The following is a 14,823-nucleotide window of genomic DNA, read 5'->3' as shown; positions in this document are numbered from 1 at the left end:
TATAAACAAGCACAATTACTGCAGCCATGTTTTCTTTCTTAGATGTTTTGAATCAGTGATAAATCTGAAAATAAAATAATGAATTCTAAGGTGACATCATTTATTTTAACTCTTTGCTGTTAAGCAGTTTGTAATTTCTAGTCTAGATCTAAAGTAGTCATCTTCAAAACTTTTTTATCATGTATAAAACCCAAAAAGTTACTCATAGCCTGTGGCACTGGGCACTCTGAATACTTTACCTTAATTATACATCTGCCTGAAGAGGAAGTTTGTGTTTGAAATTTAGTTTTGAAACAAGTGTGTCACTGGTTTTACTTATGAGTTTGGTTTTACCACTCTACTTTCTGTGAAACAAGAAGCAATCTTCTGTCTTCAGTCTTGTTGAAATACCTATTATTGGAAAAGACCTTTGAGATCATCAAGTCCAACCACCAACCCTGCTCTACCAAGTGCACCCCTAAATTGTATCTCCAAGCACCACATTTAAATGACCTTTAAACGCATTAAGGGATGATGACTCAACCAGCTCCCTGGGCAGCCTATTCCAATGCCTGACAACCCTTTCTGTGAAAAAAATTTTCCTAATGTCTAGCCTAAACCTACCTTGGTGCAGCTTGAGTTCATTCCCTCTTGTTCTATCATTAATTACCTGTGAAAAGAGACCAGCACCTGTCTCTACAATGTCCTCTCAGGTAGTTGTAGAGTGCAATAAGGTCTCCCCTCAGCCTCCTTTTCTTAAGACTAAATAGCACCAGTTCCCTCAGCCACCCTTTGTAAGACTTATTCTCTAGGCCTTTCACCAGCTTTGTTGCCCTTCTCTGCGCTCTCTCCAGCACCTCAATGTCTGTCTTGTATTGTGGTGTCCGAAACTGCACACAGTATTCGAGGTGCGGCCTCACCAATGCTGAGTACAGGGGAACGATCATCTCCCTACTCCTGCTGACCACACTATTCCTAATACAAGCCAGGATGCCATTGGCTTTTTTGGCCATGTGGGCACACTGCTGACTCATATTCAGCCACCTGTCAATCAGCCACTTCCCAGGTCCTTTTCTGCTGGGCAGCTCTTGAGCCACTCTTCCCCAAGCCTGTAGCGCTGCATGGACCTGGCACTTGGCCTTGTTAAACCTCATAGCATTGGGCTCAGCCCGTTGATCCAGCCTGTCCGAGTCCCTCTGTAGAGCCTCCCTACCCTCAAGCAGATCAACACTCACACCTAACTTGGTGTCGTCTGCAAACTTACTAAGGGAATATTCTATCCCTTCGTCAAGATCATCGATATATATGTTAAATGGAAATGGCCCTAGTACTGACCCCTGCAGAACACCACTTGTGACCAGCCGCCAGCTGGATTTAACTCCATTGATCACCACTCTCTGGGCCCGGCCGTCCAGCCAGTGTTTTACCCAGCAGAGCATATGCTCATCTAAGCCATGAGCAAACAGTTTCTTCACTAGAATTCTGTGGGAAACAGTGTTGAAAGCTTTACAGAGGTCGAGGTAAACAATATCCAAAGCCTTTCCCTGATCCATCAGGCAGGTCATCTTGTCATAGAAGGAGGCAGGTCATCTTGTCATAGAAGGACATCAGGTTCGTTAAGCAGGACCTCCCTTTCATAAGTGCATGCTGACTGGGCCTGATCACCTGGTTGTTCTGTAAATGACTCGTGATGGCACTCAAGATGATCTGCTCCATGACCTTCCCTGGCACCAAGGTCAGACTGGCAGGTCTGTAGTTTCCCAGATCCTCCTTTTGGCCTTTCTTGTAGATGGGTGTCACATTTGCTATTCTCCAGTCCACTGGGACCTCCCCGGTTAGCCAGGACTTCTTGTAGATGATGGAAAGAGGTTTGGTGAGCACATCCACCAACTCTTTCAGTACTGTTGGATGCAGCCCATCTGGTCCCATAGACTTGTGTGCATTGAAGTGGTAAAGTAGGTCACTGACCACTTCCTCTTTAATTGTGAAGGCCACATTCTGCCCCCCACCCCCCGTCTTCCACCTCAAGGGGCCAAGTGTCTAGGGAACAACTAGTTCTACTACTAAAGACTGAGGCAAAGAAGGCTTGAGCACCTCAGCCTTTTCCTCATCCTTTGTCACTGTGTTTCCCCCTCTATCTAGTAAAGGAGGGAGATTCTTCCTAGCCTAGCCCTTCTTTTGTTGTTAATGTATTTATAGAAACATCTTTTATTGTCCTTAACAGCTGTAGCTATTCATAGGTTTGAAATGTTTTTGGTGATATAAATGGTACAAAGGTTCTGGGCTCTACATCTCTTACTGTGCTAGTTAAGCCAATTTTTGGATTTCATCTTGGTGTGCTGTATTTTGTAAGAAATCTAGATCAAATTTCTGTCTTGAGAGACTTACCCTTGTAATAAATGTAATTACTAGCAATATTAGTAGTTTTGCCTGCATGTCTTAGGTTGATTGACAGTGCTTTGCCCTCATAAATGTCATTGCTAAATTCACATAAGTATAGACATAGTGTGAGTAAGCAGCCTTTTGTAATACGTGTCTGTTTCTAAGATATGTCACTTTCTGTGTCAGAAGTCTCTTTGGGATGACTTTATTGACACTAACTTTTTACCATTTGATGACTGAATTATGGCATAACTGATTCTAAAAATGCATGGTTTTATTCATGGCCACAAGAAGTCTGAAAATGGGCACTGGTCAACAGTCTACATTTCGGCTCAGACGCAGATAAGACCACGAATAAACAAAACAGCATATATTTTTCAGAGACCTAAAACTGATATTAAGGTTTATTCAAGCTACTGCACAGGAGTTAGATTTACCACAGAAATTCAGGAATCAATATTTTATTTTAGTAAGTTCAATCTCTAATCAAAGTTCAAAAATGTATAATGTTAAAAAAAATGCAAACCGGGAATAAAATCCAGTCCACTCTGAATTTACAGAAAGTCACAGGATAAAAAAAAAGAATGCACATGCTGTTGACTAAAAAGCCTCAAAAGGGCTGACCTAAGGAAAGGCATACACTGTACACAACTGTAAATAAACAATTCCACTCTGTAGAATTTACCCATAAAATTGCAGTAGCTGCACCACTGGTTAAGAAAAATTGTTGATATATGAACATTAAATACATATATTTAATACTTGTGTCTTAAGTCTGATGTGAAAAATAGTAATTAATGTAAGCTGGAAGTTATAATAAGTTAAATAATATGACTGCAACATCTGAAGCACAGCCACTGACATCCTTTTTGGACTTGAAGATAAAGTCTGCATGTTAGATGACATAAAAAATAGCAAACTGGTCATGAAATGAGGTAAAGAATTCTTAATCCTTATATGCTTTTATTTGGACTCTATTGCACTTTAAAAGATGTGTCTGCATAGTAGGAGGATTCCTGTATAAACTGTATCCCTGAGAGTCTGTAGGAACTGCAAAAGTCTGATTAAGTCAGTGTAGTATTGCATATGTTCATACATGACAATGACTGGAGATTTTAAATATAATGTTGCCTTCCCCATAAGATTGGTCTTCATTCCACTGGTGGGAGAGAAGACAGGACACTCAGATTTATCCCTTTGTGCCATCTGGGAAACAGAGGTGCCAAGTAACAGCTGGCAACATTGAAATCAATGATGATTTTTTTATTGTCTTCAGAGGAGTTGGATTTTCCTCTCTCTGTGTCACTGGAGTGATCCTGGGCTCCAGCTGGCGCTAACACCCATACTCTGCTGGTGCCAGGTATCCACATTCTCCTGGCCATCGCTCATGGGCTGTGTAGGCCTCCTGGCAATCCAGTCGCTGCTCTGAGCACTCAGAAAAGGGTACCCAGATTCTTGCCTTTCAAAAGAAGAAAAATCCTTTTGTAAAGCACATAGGCTTTCAGACAAGAAGCATGCATAAAAATAGCACAAACTTGCTATGGAGTTACTCAAGGAGAACTTCGGCTTTTCTTAAAATTTGCAGTTGTACTAGCACGCCTTGTGAACATGTCATACAGGCAGGATACTTTTTTAATTCTCTGAATGGTGAATTGAACATGTATATGTAAGTCGACCAATCTGATGAGTAGTTTGAAAAAACTAGAAATGTCCTGTTGTCACAGGTTAAGGCTGGGTCGACCACTAATGAATAACAGATGCTCTCTATTAGCTCCTCTCTCTTCCTGAGAGGGGAAGAGAGAGAGAATAAGGGAGAGAGACTTGTGGATTTGGAAGGAAAACTAAAACAGCTTTAGTGAAATAGTAACAATAAAACCAAAAGACAATAATACTAATAAGAAAATGATAAAATGTATACAAATATATACAAAACCAATACTGAACCCAACACCCCTGATGGCAATATGTCACCACTGATGCTGCAGGGCAGGCACTGGGAGAGTCACAGAAGCAGATGGGAACCAGACTCAGGAACTGGATTCAGCAATGTAGGGATTGAGATTGAAGACAGAAGGGACAGAATCCTCCTCAGATGCCAGACTTCGAAGAAGAGGGCTTAACCCTTATGATCCCTCAGCTTTGTACAGAATACAATGTATATTTAGTTGGTCAGTTTTGGATCACCTGTCTGGTTCACTCCTCCCTGCAGGTGTGACCTTTTCACTTAATTATGACCCTTTCACTTATGGCACTTCAACATGGGCTACAAGATTTAGCAGTGACCTTGGTTGCTATAGAAGCAAGTATAAGCAAGAGCCTTTCTGCATACCATTCCTTGGTAGTAACTATAAACATCAAGTGCTATCACTACTGGAAGCAGACACTGTTTGGAAAAATGCACCGTTAATTTCAGAAAGTGCAGTCACTTAGAAAAGACTTTGCTGGAAAGTAAAATCTTTGAACAGAATTAGTTCTGTTCTAGCTCAAAGGACACCTGACTTCAAAGTTATTCATTTTCAAAAGTTACACATTGAATTATATTTATCTAAGTGTTTTAAAAATTCATTCTTATCCTACTTAATTTGTTTATACTGAGTGGTTGTGGCTCTCTTCAAAGATCAGTTGGTTAAAATACTCAATGTTGCGGTGTTTTCCAATATTCCTTCATCTGGATACAAATGGATGGCTATTCCATACCTGATTTTATCATCTATAAAAAGGGAGAGGCAAAACATTGCAATAATATAAAGTACAAACCAACCAAATGAAAAATGGCTGTGAAGACAGTAATTTGTGGGATCACTGAGCAGTTCTTTGAAAGTATTCAAATGATCTTTCAGAAGGAGAAGCTAAACTCATAAAAGATATTTACACAGTAGGCAAATTAAAATTCTAAAAAAAAATTAGTAGGGCTAACATAGATTTTGCAACAGTTTTTATGTTTTAGGTGGTACCTTGTCAAGTAGGAGAGAAAATAATAAAATCATAAAGAGCAAATTTTAAAAATCTTGGTAGAGATGAAGAAGTACAAGCTCAGCAACATATATATGTTATTTAATGTAAAGTATATGAATATTTTCCTAAATTATTTAATGTTATCAGCAGTTATTTATTTCTCTGTAGGAAGTCTATCCATACTTGTGCCCCATGATGTCAAAACAGTAACTATTCCTAAAAGAAAAAAAAGACTTACAGCAATGTTAGAGTAGCCTTTTCTTGTCTTCAAAGCAAACAAAATACAATATGGACTTGATCACACTGTATTATTCTTGGCCTTGCTTCTCTATAAAAAACCTTCGTTTAGTAGTTACAAACCCTGCTGAATGCTCTCTCCTTGCCATTCATATAACTTAGGTCCCTATATTAGATCTTGTGTTCCTTAATGTATGCTGTGTCTCGGCAGTGATTAGATACTCTGACATCTCTGGGCTCCTGGGCTTAGCTGTGGTGCAAATGCTCTGCTCAGTTCCCTTCTCAAAAATGGAGTCTGCACACTTCTGCTGCTTATGGACTCACACTCTAGCTAACCTATCTGTAAAAATTATCCCTCCAAGGCTCAACTGTCTGAGAGATTTTTGTCTCTTTCCAGCTTTTCTAAGTTCCTTTTTCATCAGCCTTCACATCTCTGTCTGACTTTCTTGCTATATCTACCAGGAAAAAAAAGTCCTTAGGATAAAGGAAAGCAATTTTTCAACATCTTTCCACATCTTCCTTTGTTGTATTTTGGAAATTCAAGTTTTTATTCCTTAATTAAAGAACGGTACATTAAAAGAACGATATGTTGGACTAACGCTATTTTTGAATGTGTTGCCTAACAGTACCTAAGTATTTTCCTATTATTTGAATGACAATGGGTTTCAGTATGTTTCTGTGCTCGCAGATCACTAACTCAGATATCCAATATCAAATTTAATATCCACCAACTATCCAGGTTTAGCCCAATCAGTTTGGCAATTTGCTTTCACTACCAGTAATGTACATTTTCACAGAAGCTGGCATTTATTAACAGTAGTGATTAGCATTTGCTTACATTAGCCTCTCTGTGAAGTCCAAGTAGACATAGCTTCAAGCTACGATTGACTTTATCAAGTCAACCATTAATTTACCTCATGATAAATATGTCATGATAAAGTAGCTCACATTCACTAGGATTTTTTAATTGGCTTGTTGCTAATGCTAGAAGCCTAATTTTATTACAATTTAAATTTGACATGGAAATATATTTGTTTTGACAATGAATGGCTTTCTACCAAGATATTTCAAATCTAGCCATGTGGGGAAGGTGGTAGGTGATACATTAGTGACTGTTTATCTGAGACATGAGGGAATAAGACTTAAGGTTCTATAGGCTCTGAATTGCTCCTAAACATCCTGTGCTGGTGCTGTGTTATAAGGCCATCGTCTGTTCTTGACGACTTCTGGTTTGTTGTTAACTTTTTAAGTGTTTTGTATTTTTTTTGTCCATTACACTTTGAAAACAAATCTGAAATGTCAAATTTCGTTTTGCGTAAGAGGTAAGGTTTTTTTGGGCCAGCTTTGTTAAGTATCCTGTGGGGGATTTTTTGCTGGTTTGGGTTTGATTTTTTTTTTTTTTTCAGTGAGGTCTTAGACATGACAACTATAGCATTTGATGCTTCACATCTTATTTAAATTTATCAAAGTAGTCACAGGCAGACCACGCTATTACTTGAATGGGAGGACAGTCTGCATTTATTTACAGTGTAACCTTTATCATGAAGGAGTACAAAAATCAGAGAAATGTAAGCACTTTCCCTGTAGGGGTTGTATCTCAATGAATAATCTATCATCTGTCTCTCCATCTATTTTATGTAATCTATTTGAAGCTCCACGGTGAGTGGTGAGTGCTGAATGTCGATGACAGCTGTGTTAAGCCAGCCAGGAATATTCATGAATATGCTTGTGCGTAGTTTTCTGTTTAATTTCTCTGATATTTGGAACTACTTCTGCTCACTTATTAGGAAATATTTACACTTCTGAACTTTGCTTAAGAAGTTAAATATGAAAAGCAAAGGGATTTTTGAGAGTTAGCGTTTTAGTAGAATACTATTTGTTTATGCCAAGCTTCAAAGGTCCAGGTCCCATTAGGACTAGTTACTTTATCAGTCTAGCATAGGCAAGGAATACTATTTTCTTAGCCAACAGCACATAAAGTAATAATACAATGCTATCATTGTATCGCTGTTTTAATTTCTCTAGGCCAAATGAGCAAATATTTCCTTAAAATTGGGTGAACTCAGAAGGTCTTTCAATGCAACTTAAGAGTGAGGCATGGTTTCACCTGCTTTTTTTTTTTTTTTTTGTTAGCAGAATGCCTTTAATTGCTGTATTGTTATGGCTCAAGGCCCAATAAAATTTTGAAAACAAACAAAATATTTCATGCTTAATACCAATTTAGCAGATAGGTGGCACTTTAAACAGAGTTACAGATTTAGTTCACAGTCAACACTTCCTTTGAACCTTCAAATTCTTTTAGAAGAGTCATTTGGAGGTTTCCTACATTTTAATAGATATGTGTTAAAGGCTTTTATTTTATTGTGGAGAAAGAGGTGAGAGAAGACTGTGACCACTTTCTGTAGAAAACATCTACAACAGAAAACAACCTGTAGAAGGAAATAGGAGCACAGGCATGTGAACTGCAACATGCAGACAACATCATGCTGCCGTAGTAAGGCCAATGTAGTACAGAATTATACAGACGTTATGATTGGAAGGGATCCCCGGAGGTCTGTAGTACAACATCCTGCTCAAAGCATGGTCAACATTGAATTTATATCAGGTTGCTGGAATTGGGTCTTGAAAAGCTCCAAGGATTCACATTACTTGTTTTTGATCTTTTAGACTAAAAGTAAAAATGCGTTTCAAACTATTTTAGGCAGTTGAGATTTGCACCAACTCTTGTGAAAAGAGGGTTACTCCCATAGCTTTTAGGACAGGATTGTAGCAGGATGGGTAAAGACCTGGATAATACAGTGATGCTGAATCCGTCTTAATATGCCTCCTTTTGAAGATAGACTACACTGCTTTCAGTTATACTTCTAAATACATGCACCAAGAGCAAGACGACCATATGACAAGGAGGCATTTAGAAAGTCAAGGCATATAATTAATGTGCTATACTGCAGTGGAAACTGATTCCCACCCTTGTACGACTTCCCTGCTGTGAAACTTCTGGGCACAGTAGCATCGTAGGAGAATGGAGAATTATATTGTTAACAGTTTAACTATTTGAAGTTTTCCTGAGCTACACATGAAATATTTATATCTACCAGAGAGAGAAATGCTATTAATTCATTCCTAATGAAAGGCTTCTAGTCAATAGTTGTGTGCATGCTGTGGTTGTCACCAGTGATAATGGAAAACTTTTAATAAACAGAATGGATAACAGTTGTAATTGAAATTCTCTTTCTTTCCTTTCACTAATCCAGGGAATAAACGGTATCTTAAAAAATAAATAGCTATATTTTGGCTAGATACTTAATTTAAAATGCTTCTCTGATTTTCTCTTGTTATCTATGTAATTCTATATGCCCTTCCAGAATAAACATGTGTCCAAAAATTTGCCTGAGCTTTTACCAGATGAGGAGAGTTTTGCTGTAACTAAATTATGTATGACCTCAATTTGATTCTAATAAAAATTGGAGCCCACAAAATGCAAGGCATAACTGAATATTCACTGTAACTTTTTCTTTAAAAGTTTAAGGATGTTTTTGAAAGTAAAAATGGGTACAGAATATCACTATTTGGTTACTTTGTATAGTCTTTAGCAAGTATCATGAATATTGTGAAAAAGTACTAAGAAAGTTAAGCGTAAAAAAGGTTAATGTTGATGCTAATGCAAGATCTAATTAAAGTTTTTTATTTCATTCATTCATTAAAGTAGTTGAACCACCTATTCTTTGATTTTCTGTGAATAGACAGCTATGTGGAGTCATGAGAGGCTTGCTGAAGTGAACAAAGATATTCAGACAACTAAGGAACCAATCCTACATACCCCTACGTGTATGTTTTAACTTTTTACATATCAGTACAACATTGAACTCAGCAGGACTACTTAGGCATAAAGATAAATAGAAACACATTTGGGGAATTGTGGCTATAAATTCTGATCCACGGTATGATTAACTGAAAAGAGAATTTCCACTGGAATTTGATATAGACCAAAACCAGGACTGCAAAAACAACACCTCTTTTTAAATTAAATCAAATTTAAGTGCAAATCTTCAATGTGAAAAGATTTTTGCCTACTGAACTTTCTAACCTTATAAACAGAATGATGACTTTGCATTTCAGATCTATGGAGGCTGCGCACTTGCAACAGGAATTTTGAAGAACATCTTACCAAAGAAATGTATCTGGTCAACCTTGCAAAAACACTTTGGAAAATATTTATACAATGTATCAAATGAATTTACATTGCTCCCCGTGTCTTCTCTTCCTGGCAGCATTCTCATAAATGACCTCCAGAAGCATGAAATTTCAAGGCTGAGAGGCAAAAAAACCCCGTGATTATAATAACATACATTTGAATATTAGTTGAAGTTGAATGCAAATCCTACATTTGTGTGTAATATTCTTAGTTCACTGTATTGATTATTCAGGTAAGTAAAGCAGCCACGCACACATACAATTTCATATGATTTATGAAATAGCCTGAACAACAGAAACACATACTGTCTTCAGTAAAAATAAAGAGAAGGTTGAAGTATTACTGTTGAGCTTGGTATCTAGTAGCCAATGCATCAAGAAGTTGTCTTGTATGATGTTGGAGTCAAACTTTTGAGTAATAATTTATTTACATAAATATCTTTTGATTAATTGTGAAGTAAGAAGATCCAGTTTACAAAATTTTATTTCTATGCATTTGCAATTTTGAAAATGCATTTATGAGCATTATCACCTGCTTATGCAAGTAATAAATTATATGTTCTCTGCAAAATTGTAGACTAATTTCACACCTTTTAGTTTAACTAAGCTTTCTTGGCAGAATGCTGGGATTTGAATTATCACCCAGTAAAATGCATGGTCTGAAAGGCTGCTGCTGTTAATATCATTATTAATCACTTTTGTTACAGTAATTTCTAAAAGCCAACTTAGAGTGTGCTCTGTTGTGCTAAAAAGTGTATAAGTACAGCAGTGGTGGGATAAGATAGTAACTTGGAAAGAAAAGTTTAAAAGTAAGGAGAGAAGAACGTAGCGGTCACAGTGACAAAGGCAAGAGTAAAGCCGAACTGAGAAGACATTTTTTTGGCAAGGTGTTTTGTGGCAAGGACATACAGTAGCCACACACCAGGCTCCCATTTTGAAAGGGAACCCCCATTTAGATCCTAGCACCTAAAGACCATGCACTGAGTCAGACTAGACTTCTGTTACGGTTTCCTGGGGGTGTCAAACTCCTTGGAGGGGCTGGGAATGGAAGCATCACCCCACGCACACTCTCAGCATGCTGAATGATACTGTTGGAATAGAAGACAAAAACATGGCCGTGACGAGGTTCAGCACAGGGAAGTCCAGTCATAACTGCAGAAAGGTCTCAGAGGCTGATGCTTCCTGTCTGGTTTCTTTCTGTGATTGTTAGGGCAGGAGAGTCCCTCTGAAGTTTTACCTCATTTGCCTGGGGAACAGAGAGGGATCACTGCGGCTCTGTTTGTCCGGTGTCTGCTGCTTGAATGCTGCCAGGGTAGAATTATTATGGAAGAGTTTATTGATTATCTTAAAATAAGAGCTTACAGATAAGTGTCTTTTCAGCTTTGTCTCCTTTTCTAACAAGATGACACATTAGGTGCCATACAAGTTTTTAAATGTCTAGCTTGTATTCGATATAGGACATCACAAAAAGATCACACAGTTATCACAGGCCAGCAGACATGAGGATTTAAAATCCTTGTCTGGATTATAGCCCTGGTGTAAATATGTAGGCAGCTGTTGCTTTCAGTGGAACTTCTCTGAATGTACCAGCTAAGAGTTTGTGGTAAGGGCTGAAAGTAGCACTAGTAGGATGCTATTTTTCCCCATGGTAAATTAAAAGGAATAGCAACAACAACGAATCAGCAGCATAGCTGTAAGGGTAATTGTATAAAAGCCTGAAAATGATCAGTATCTATTTTGTCAACACCTTCCTTCCTTTCAAAAATCTCATGATATTGCAGATGCAGAACTTAGTTGAGGTCTTGCTTTTTGTTTTTATTACATGGATTTAGTTCTCATGGAAAAAGGCAACTCTCTCACAAGAAAGAGCAGCTGCCAAGGCGTGTGTGGGGCCAGGAGTAACGGTGACCACCCCCTGCTCCCACAAAGGGCAGCCCTGGGGAGCGCCAGCGGCCAGGACAGGCAAACAGGGCGTGTTGCAGCAGTTCTCGCAGGGAGGGCACCTCTTTGAAGGAGGGGCATTCCACTGGTCGAGTGGAGATGCTTGAAGTACCCATAACCCAGCAAACGGGCACCTTTCTGTGACCATCTCCGCAGGTCAAGGGCACTCATCCTACTTGACCCTCAAGGCAGAATGGTGGCATTTGTCTGAGAGCAAAGGCTGTGGCTCCGACCAGGGGGTTTACACTAGCTACCCCAGTGGTGGCCAATGCCTCCACCCAGCCGAAGCTGCTGAAGGGAGAGGCTGCAGTGGAGACCTCAGGCTGCAGAGGTGCCTAGGCCTTTCTCCTGAGGCAAGGACAGGCAGCAAATCTCCCTGCAAAAGTTGTGCCCAGATGCAGGACCTCCTGCAGCAGGTTGCTGAGCTGCAGGAGGGGGTGAGAAGGAGTTAGATGGCTGGTTCCAAGCACAGTCTGCAGTGGACCGACAGCCCACAGCCAAAGAGCCAAAAACTCCCCCACCAGCACACATGGAAGGGAAGGGGGGGCAATAATGCAGAAGAATATGGTAAGAACCAGCAGGAGGAAGAGTCTTCCCCTGAAGCCTGAGATGCCCTTGCAGAACCACTTCACCGCTCTGCAGACTGAAGAGGAAAGACCTGTCACATCAGGAGAGGCACTGGAGCTGAGTAAGGCAGCCTGATCTGCTCCCCATATACCAACCAGTGCAACTAAGAAGATGCAACAGGTGATAGTAGGTGACTGTCTTCTGAGAGGGACAGAAGCACCCATCTGCCAACCTGATACACTCTCCAGAGAGGTGTGCTGCTTACTGGAGGCTCAAGCACTTAAGACTGCCAAACCTCATACAGTCCACTGACTATTATCTGCTCCAATTGTTTCATGTGGGCACCAATGATACAGCCAGGAGCTGTCTGAGGAGTTTCAAGGAGGATTACAGAGTCCTGGGAGTAGCAGTAAGGGACTCTGGAGCACAGGTAGTTTTTTCATCAATTCTGCTGGTCAAAGGAAATCCATTTGAAAGGGCCAATTGAATCTGGCAAATCAACAACTGGTTATGGAACTGGTGCCACAGCCAGGGGTTCAGCTACTTAGACCATTGGACTTGCTTTGAGAAACCTGGTTTGCTGAGGGCTTATGAGGTCCATCTGTCAGAGAAGGGAAGAGCAACTTCAGCCATAGGCTTGCCAATCAGGTGAAGGGGGCTTTAAACTAAAGTTGCTCGGGGAGGGGAACCTCAACCCATCTCCCTCCTGCCAGTTTGATGCTGGTGCCAGCAAGAGATGCCCAGAGCCTGGAGAGGGTTCACAGGTGAGCAGGAGAGCACCTGAAGAGCAGTACAAAGGAATTCCAGCCAGTAAGTCAGCTTCACTGGGGGCCCAGCTTAAGTGCCTCTATGCAAACACAAGTAGCTTTGGGAATAAACTAAAGGAGTTGAGACGTGCACCGGCTTGCAGGGCTATGATCTTATTGGCATCACAGAGACGTGGTGGGATGGTTTCTATGACAGGAGTGTTGGAATGGAAGGATACAGGCTCTTTGGGAAGGACAGGCAGGGGAAACGAGGAGGTGGTGTCACCCTCTAGGTCAATGATGAGCTGGAGTGCATGGAGCTCTGCCTGGGGATGGATGAGGAGATGACCGAGAGCTTATGGGTCAGGATTAAAGGGAGGGCAGAGACAGGTGACATTATAGTGGGGGTCTGCTACAGGCTACCTGACCAGAATGAGTGAGCGGTATGAGACCCTCTATAGACAAATAGGAGCAGCCTCACATGCACAAGCTCTGGTCCTCATGGGGGATTCCAACCATCCCAATATCTGTTTGAGGGACAACACAGCAGGGCATAAGCAATCCAGGAGGTTCCTGCAATGCGTTGATGATAACTTCCTTCTCCAAGTGACAGAGGAGCCAACGAGGAGAGGAGCTATGCTGGACCTTGTTCTCACCAACAAGGAGGGGCTGATAGGGAATGTGAAGCTCAAGGACAGCCTTGGCTGCAGTGACCGTGAGAAGGTAGAGTTCAAGATTCTTAGGTCAGCAAGAAGGGCTCAACAGCAAGCTCACTACCCTGGACTTCAGGAGAGCAGACTTTGGCCTCTTCAGGGACCTGCTTGTTAGAGTACCATGGGATACAGGCCTGGAAGGAAGAGGGGCCGAAGACAGCTGATCAGCATTTAGAGATCACCTCCTCCAAGCTCAGGAGCAATGCATCCTGACAAAGAGGAAGTCAGGCAAAAATGACAGGCCCTGGTAGAATTAAATCTGGCCAGGGATGCCAAATGCAACAAGAAGAGCTTCTATAGGTACTTCAGTGATAAAAGGAAGACTAGGGAAAATGTGGGCCCTCTTCAGAAAGAAACGGGAGACCTGGCTACCTGGGATATGGAGAAGGCTGAGGTACTCAATGACATTTCTGCCTCAGCCAAGTGCTCCAGCCACAATGCCCAAGTTACAGAATGCAAAGGCAGGGACTGGGAGAATGAAGAACCTCCCACTATAGGAGAAGATCAGGTTCAAGACCATCTAAGGAACTGTAAGGTGCACAAGTCCGTGGGACCTGATGAGATACATCTCTGGGTCCTGAGGGAACTGGCAGATAAAGTGGCTAAGCCACTATCTATTATATTTGAGAAGTTGTGGCAGTCCGGTAAAGTTCCCGTTGACTGGAAAAGGGGAAACGTAACTCCCATTTTTAAAAAGGAAGAAAAGAAAGACCAAAGGAATTACCAGCCAGTCAGTCTCACCTCTCATCAAGGGCTGAGGCTGGGCCAGCAACTAATGAATGACAGACACTCTTTATTAAACCCGCTCCCCTCCCAGAAGGGAAAGAGAGAGAGAGAACAAGGGAGAGATACTTTATGGTTTGGAAAAGAAAACTAAAACAGGTTTAATGAAACAACAACAATAAAAGAAAATATAATAGTAAGGAAATAATGAAATGTATATAAATAGATACAAAACCAATACTGAACCCAGCTGCCCCCACCCTGATGACGATACATCACCGCTGACGCTGCAGGGCTGGCGCTGAGGCAGTACCAGGCTGGACTCGGCAACAGACAGGAACCAGATGCAGGAGCTGGACTCAGGCACTGGATTCAGGGATGCACAG

General features: G+C 40.8%; 1 protein-coding gene across 1 annotated transcript in view; it reads left to right on the top strand.

The window, feature by feature from the left end:
- NKAIN2 (sodium/potassium transporting ATPase interacting 2) overlaps positions 1 to 14,823 on the top strand; it is a 315,720-nt gene that overhangs the window by 14,489 nt on the left and 286,408 nt on the right. The gene's annotated exons all lie outside the window — the stretch shown is intronic.

This window comes from Leptosomus discolor, chromosome 2, assembly GCF_034619465.1.
Source record: "Leptosomus discolor isolate bLepDis1 chromosome 2, bLepDis1.hap2, whole genome shotgun sequence".
In the NCBI taxonomy this organism is placed as follows: Eukaryota; Metazoa; Chordata; class Aves; order Leptosomiformes; family Leptosomidae; genus Leptosomus; species Leptosomus discolor.
The sequence above is the reverse complement of the archived record's forward strand: the minus strand, read 5'-3'. Positions and strand labels throughout refer to the sequence as shown.